General features: G+C 36.8%; 1 pseudogene; it reads right to left on the bottom strand.

The window, feature by feature from the left end:
- Window positions 1-6,515: 6,515 nt before the first annotated feature.
- On the bottom strand, window positions 6,516-7,453 carry LOC107133583 (annotated as a pseudogene).
- Between the last annotated feature and the right edge of the window lie 422 nt (window positions 7,454-7,875).

The following is a 7,875-nucleotide window of genomic DNA, read 5'->3' as shown; positions in this document are numbered from 1 at the left end:
ATATATATATATATATATATATATATATATATATATATATATATATATATATATATAAAACAAAAAACCAAAACACAAGCCACCACCAAGAATTTCATAGGCAGATAATCTGATTAAATTGGTTTTGGTTTGATGCCAGGAATCTAAATATTTTTAAATTTACATTTCAAATATATAAATATATCAGAATAAATAGGCATCCACATTTTAATTTTAAAAGAAGAAATTTAAAAGTTAAAAAATTCTTATCACAGCCTTGTAAGTTAGATAATTATTATCACCATTTTCCTGTATTTGCAATAGTTTCTGTACTGTTGTCTTTCATATTATCCCAACTGTAGCATTGTGAAATCTGACAGAGTAACTACCTGAGTTTCCTCCACATAACTGAAATCAGAGAATTACAATCCATTCATCAGTTTAGAAATTGATGTGAAAATCTATGCAATAGCATAAAAATGTTGGGATTAAACCTGGTTTCTGAGGGCATCCATGGTGCTAAATTTCTCAACTGTTACAAAGAAACATTGGAGCCCTCTGGCAGAGCACTGTAGATTACCACAGCAAAAAAATGCAAAGAGCTCTTTTCCTCACCAGGTATTTGTAGGGGTTTTACCACAGAAACTGGATTTAAAAAAAAAGACTCAAAAATTGGTTTTAAGCCCTTCATTATTATTTAATCATGGACAGGCCCAGTTTACACTAATACATATCTGGTCGGTGATGCCGTTCATTATGTGCTATAAACTAAACCACATTTCTCAACATTTGAATTCTAACTAAGGCAAGGAAGAAAACAGAATTTTGAATGATTTTATTTATTTATTCATTCCTTTATATTGTTGTTTCTTTTTAGTTACATGTGACAGTTGAATCCACTTTGATATAACTATACAAGCAGGGAATGTATTTTGTTCTAATTAGGACCCCATTCTTGTGGATGTGCAGGATTTAATGATTATTAAAAGACAAACAGCATTTGGCTGACTACTTCTATCCTAACAGGCAGATCAATAACCTCAGAGTTTTGGAACTCCTGGAAGAACACTGGCACTGAACAATGTGTTCTGATAATGAATATTCATCTGTAATGTCATCATCAGATTATGCAGTGCTGGCTCTTATACAATGTTAATATATAGCCTTCATTGAAAGAATCCAGACCATTATCTTAGAAAATAATACAGCACTCTAAATTTCTTATTGCTTTTCTTTAATTAAAATGGATTCTATTTCTAAAACTTAGAAAGCTATTTCTTATGCTGTGATTTCATTTCCCACACCCCTGGGGTAGGCTGCACATTACTGTGATCATGATCCTGTTATATCTAGTGTTCTTGTTCTTCCAATGCTCTTTTGTTTAGAGTCCCTAAAGTAGGTTGGAAAGAATGGCACATGTCAGGAATCCTAATGAGTAAGGAGTTTAAAGCAGGAGGATCACAAATTCAAGCCTAGACTTTGCAACTTATTGAGACACTGTGGATGTACTTAATATTAAAAGGGCTGTGTATGTACTTCAGTGTTAGAGTGCTTGCCTAGTATGTAGAAGATCCTGGATTCAATACTTAGTTTCTAAAAAAATGTACAGAAATATAGAAATCAATAATGGAAGATTTCCAAGAAGATGGAGTTTGTCACAACTGTGAGATGTTGTTGAATGTGTGTGGGCCTCAGGTCTGGATACTCAACTATGAATGCTTAGAGTAAACACGTATACAGTCCTGAGTGCTTGCTTGCCATTTCCTTTTCCTACCTTCTTTTCTATTCAAAGGTGTCCTATAAACACAGAAGCAGAAAACTAACATGCGTGTAGAATTCCACCTCATGGAACTCTCAGATGACCCAGGAACTGCAGTGTGTCCTCTTAGGACCTTTCGTGGTCATGATGTGGGAAGCTGCCCATAAGAGTCGAAAGAGGCCACTGTAATAACCAGTATCATGGACCCTGCCTCTGTGGTCTCTTAGTTGGGCATCATCTTTGTTAGACTCTAGGATTCAGCTAAACCATTTGCTGGCCTTGCAACTTGTCTGCTTCCTAGAGGTGGAAATTGGTGATTTCTTCTGTCACCCTCCTCACTGTGTTCTTCGTGCCTGTTCTCATACTACTAACAATAGCATAGTGCTGGGGCTCATTGGTGCCATGTTTGCTTTTTCCTTATCCTGGGAGTCCTTTCCTCTTACTAAAAAAACATTACCATCATTTGGAAATTCATCAGGTGTGAAGTCTGAAGTGTTTTCTACCTTTTGCTCTCAACTGTCAGTTGTTTGCTTATTTTATCAAACAGGCCTTGGACAGTGCCTTGGATCAGCTGTGCTCCATTCTCCCAGTGAGGGGTTCTCGTTGGTAGCCACTGTGACCACCCCTATGCTAACTTTCTTCATCCACAGCCGTAGAAACAGGGACATTGCTAGTGCCTAGAAGAGACTCAGAGAAGGATGGTCTAAGCTCAGTACCTGTGGCATCCTCTGGAATGTGAATTGGAAAAAGTAGCAAAACTGAACACATAGCTTATAAATGGTGCCCTCTTGTTAACACTTGAAGTTTAATGGCTCTGAGTCCTTATGATGTTTCAAGGTAAAATCATGGTTGTGGTTGGTGAGGAGGATGTCAGTTTTTCAAATGAGTGCAAAGTTTTATTTGGGGAGGGGAAAATCTTCTGGATATGGAGATAGTGGTGGTTGTACAAAAATGCCAGTGTAACTAATGCCGCCAATCTGCATGCTTAGAAATGGTTAAAGTGGTTTATTTCATTTAATATGATATTCTCCAGTTCAAATGGCACATTTTTTTTAAAAAAAATTATTGTTTATTACCACAATTAACATGGAGATTTAAAAAAAAAGATGGATTTCTTTTTTAAAGGAAATATTGAATGGAGTGAATACACTTGAACTTGCTCCTGAATAGAGGAACACCCTAAATCATTTCTTGAACATTCATTCATTGCTGTGTCTCCCCTTCTTGTGATTCACAGTATACAGGAACTCTTATCTGACACAATAATCTTATCAATTGGGGGAGGTAGAAAATTCACCTGAAAAATAATTATTTTTGTGGTACTGGGAATGAATCTAGGGGCTCTCTACTACTGAGCTACACCCTTAGCCCTTTTAAGTTCTCTTTTTGTTTTATTTGAAACAGGATCTTGCTAAGTTGCTGAGGCTGACTTTGAACTTGTGATCCCCCTGCCTCAGTTTCCTGAGTTGCTGGGATGACAGGTGTTTACCACTGTGTTTAGCACAATTGAAAAGTACTAGATGAGTGGACTGGGACACATGTTTGTGCTATCCTGGCCTCAAAATCTTCATTTTAATGGTACTTTGCTGAAGCAACTCTAGGATGAAACAGATAATACATACCTTTTAGGAATCTATTAAATAGATAATGATAATCATCATTATCATCTACTTAGTGTTAATGCATTTAAATTTATTTGAATTTCAGTAGCACTTCATCCTAAGGGCTGAGAGACCATCACATGTTTATACAATGATCTCTTGACCAGATCAAGACAGATAATAAACATAATTTACTTATACAGTCAAAATCTACCATAGTCAGTGCAAAGATTATCCCACATACAGTTTGTATATCTATCTTCTATCACCTTTCTCTTAATCTCTCCATCTATCCAGTTACTCAAATGATTATCCCATTGATTCTTTTTATCATGAGAAACTTGAATGATGCAGATGGTGAATTGTACATTTAGCAATTTGCAACATAGAAATGCACCTTATCTCTGCCATTGCTCTGCTAGACTTCAAGGCTTTGGAAAGAAAAGAGTACTACTTGCCTTTTGCACAGGTTGTAACTTTCATGTGCATTGGAGAAATTATTCACTGTCCCATAAGGCAAAGCAAAGACAATTTGACATTCACACATCCAGTAGCCTCTTCCTTCACTGGAGGGAATAACTTTTTAAAGAGATCTCTAAACATTTCTTAGAAATTAAATGTAAAGTTTATGTTTTATAAGGACTATATAAAAGACCTAGATATCTTAAATAGTATTTGCAAGATAAAGAATCATAGAACAATGGTGGGATTTGAATAATTCTATAAATAATAAAGGGTAAAAAAGTGAGGATAGAAATTTATCATGCACATCTAGAAAAGGTCAAATGTTAGGGTCTTTTTGTTTTCATTAAGGACATTCATTATGTGTTGGAAAATTAGAAAAAGCAGAGAGGAAAGGATTCGTTAACTGCACAAACATAGGTCTTTTAGGTTTTATTCAGCATTTCCTTTACACAACACTATGGTAGGGATCCTAATGTCTGATCCTATCAACTCACTATGAAATGACTGCAGTGTAATATTAAAAATTTGCTACCACCCACATGTATTAAAAGTTCACATTACCAAGCATCTCTCTATCTAGTTCTGCTTTATATGCTTGTTGTTTGGTTACATGGTCTTGCCAAATTTACTTCTACATTTATCCACACACACATTCAGGTTTATTATACCAATTAATTATGAATCAATGTCTAAATTTGTCTCTCTGAACCACAAGGCTCTCATGGATGGGGTGTGGATATTTTCCAAGGATCATAATTTTTGAACAACTGGTGTTATCAACTTCAAAAATGACTGGACAAAAGTACACTTAGTTAATGACTTCACTAGGTGACAACACAGACTTACACAAAGCTTTGCAATATATTCTGGAGTGAGAGAAATATTTTCTTTTTGAGCTGAAATCAGAAGCCCCTGGTGCACTTGCTATATTTGGGAACAAAACAACTTCAGCTTATTGGGAGGTTGTGGGGACATCCTGCAGCTTTGAGACCAATGTCTTGATAGTTGGGTAGGCCTGGCCCTTTGCTGCTCTGTCACCTATTTGCTTACATCAACAGAAGCCACCTGCTGTTTTGTGAGCTGTCCCCAGGGCCCCTCATGTTGAGGAATTGAGGGAGGCCTCTTGCCATCAGGAAGGACTTAAATCCTCCCCATGACCAAAAAGTTGGTTTGATTAGGATAGGGAATGCAGATAATAGAAAAAGTGTGGGATTTATAGCCATGAGATGACTGCAACCTTAGCAACCCCTTGACTCTATGTTTGTTGAAAACTTTGGAATATTCGAAGGAGTTGAAAGTTACCAACAACTATGTGAAGATCAGTATTTTACACTATACCAACGTATATCACTTTGACAAAACACCGGAGTTGAATTCTTATCTATATTAAAAAAAAAGACTCTTAAATTATCAACACATAAAATCCTAAATCACAAGAAAGGAGCACAGAAATAAAAACAGGAAGTTCTCGTTAGAGACATAAATCTGAATTGCAAAAATGAGAATAGCATCATTGTAATACAATCCCTATTTACCCGATTCATTAAATGAATTTACAAATTTATATTTTTGGGGGGTTCCAGGGCTTGAACTCAGGGGCATTCGACCACTGAACCACATCCTCAGCCCTATTTTGTATTTTATTTTGAGATGGTCTCATTGAGTTGCTTAGCACCTCGCTTTTGGTGAGGCTGGCTTTGAACTCATGATCCTCCTGCCTCAGCCTCCTGAGTCGCTGGGATTATAGGCATGTGCCATCACACCTGGCAAATTTACAAACATAAAAACAGACATTTGGTTATTTTTTTCTTTAGGCAGGAACAAATTTATTTCATTGACTATGAATTCAGAAGCAGAAGAGTAGTGACTATGATTCTATGAAACAAACTTTTCTTTTAACAACCATATTACTTTAATTTTTGAATTATTTTTGAACTAGAATTCACACAACCCAAATTCTCTCTTGTAAAGTATAAAATGAAGTACTTTTGAACATATTAACATGGTTGTGCAGCCATCACCACTACCTATTTCCAGAATATTTTCATAATCTCAAAAAATGGAATCATGTAATACGTAGTCTTTATTTGTCTGCCTTCTATCATTTAACATAATGTTTTTAAGACTCATCTATATTTTGGCATATATAAATATGACATTTGTTTTCATGGCTGAATCACATTCATGGATGTATGGATATATCACCTTAAGTTATTCACTCATCAGTTGATGGATATTTTGGCTTTCCTAGATCTGGGAAGTTATGAAAAATGATACAATAAACATTTGTGTGGATATTTATGTGTGAATGTTTTCAGTTTTCCTGGGTATATATCAAGGATTTAAATTACTGAGTCATATGATAACCATGTGATGAACTATTTGAGGAACTGAAAATTCTGTTCCCAAAATGGCGACACCATTTTACTTTCCCACTGGATTGGTCTGAAAGTTCCAATTCTCTGTGTCCTTGCCAACAATTTTTATTGTCTTTTTTTTTTAATTGGGTGTGAAGTTGCATCTCATTTCGGCTTTGATTTACATCTTCCTCAATAATAGTGTTGAGTATTTTTTTTCATGAGCTTATAATTGTTTGGGGAGTATAAGAAATTAAGCACATTATTTAGAGGAGGAAAAGAGCTAGAAATTGAAATTCAGTGCGTTTGCCTCAGGGCCTAAAATATCTCCTGAGTTCTGAGGTCAGTGATCCATTAAGGACAACAGGCTGCTCTGCTGAGGAGTCTCCCCAGGGCCCCCTTCACATCCTTGTTCCTCAGGCTGTAGATGAGGGGGTTCAGCATGGGGGTAACCACAGTGTACATCACTGAGGCGATCGTGGTTCTTTGGGAAGAATGGGTCCCAGAAGAATTGAGGTATTCCACAAGCCCTGCTTCATAAAACAAGGAGACCACACAGAGGTGAGATCCACAGGAGGAGAAGGCTTTAGACTTGCTCACAGAGGAGGACATCCTCAATAAGGAGGAGACAATATGAGAGTAGGAATAGAGGATCCCAGCAACAGGAAATACAACCATCAGGGCAGTTGAAACATACATAATGATGATACCAATGAGGGCATCAGAGTTGGCCACCTTGAAAGGCTGAGGCACTTCACAGAAGAAAGGAGGGATTTCAGTGCCCATGGAGAAGGTCAATTGCTTCAACAGTAGAATATGAAACAGGGAGAACCAGAACATGATGTTCCAAGACATCAGAACCAGGAGGACACAGAGCCAAGGGTTCATGATGACTGTGTATTTCAGTGGGTGGCAGATGGCCACAAAGCAGTCATAGGCCATGACGGTCAGTAGCATATTATCCATTCCAACAAAAATCATAAAAAAATATACTTGAGTGAGGAATTCTAAGTAGGAAATCTCTTTGCTTTGTGTGTGAATGTTCACTGGCATCTGTGGGATTATGGTAGATGTGAAACAGATGTCAGCCAAGGACAGGTTGGAGAGGAAGAAGTACATTGGGGTGTGGAGGTGGGAGTCAGACCTGACAGCCAGGATGATGAGTAGGTTCCCAAGCACTGTGACCAGGCACATGGACAGGAACAGGCCAAAGAGGAGGGGCTGCAGGTCTGGATCCTCTGAAATGCCCAGGAGGAAGACTGTGTTAGTATTGTGCGGTTATCTGCTTCCATGCAGCTGATGTATCTGCTGGGAAAGGAAGCAAAACATGTCCAAAAAATAGCCACCGGGCACCCCTTACAGCATCATCTTGGATGAACATCCTTCACTTCTATTGAATCCTGAAAATGACTATTTCCCTCAGCCAAGTGGTAGTCCATTTCACTTTTAAATGTATACAATCATCCACAATTCTTTAAACATAGCACATTTTTTCTTTTTTTGTATCATTGATTCACTTGTTTTAATTCTCAGACTTAAATTTATTGATATAAACTAATTTTTATTTGATATTATTATTCTATAATAAAGATATGCCACCATTTTTTCTTGATTGTCTCCAAACTGTTCATTGTAAAATCTCTAAAATAAAGATTTATTAGATATGTAATATAAGCAACATTTTTTCTATGAATAGATACTTCATAGTGATGTG

The sequence above is a fragment of the Marmota marmota genome, unplaced genomic scaffold (genome assembly GCF_001458135.2).
Source record: "Marmota marmota marmota unplaced genomic scaffold, marMar, whole genome shotgun sequence".
Taxonomy (NCBI): Eukaryota; Metazoa; Chordata; class Mammalia; order Rodentia; family Sciuridae; genus Marmota; species Marmota marmota.
The sequence above is the reverse complement of the archived record's forward strand: the minus strand, read 5'-3'. Positions and strand labels throughout refer to the sequence as shown.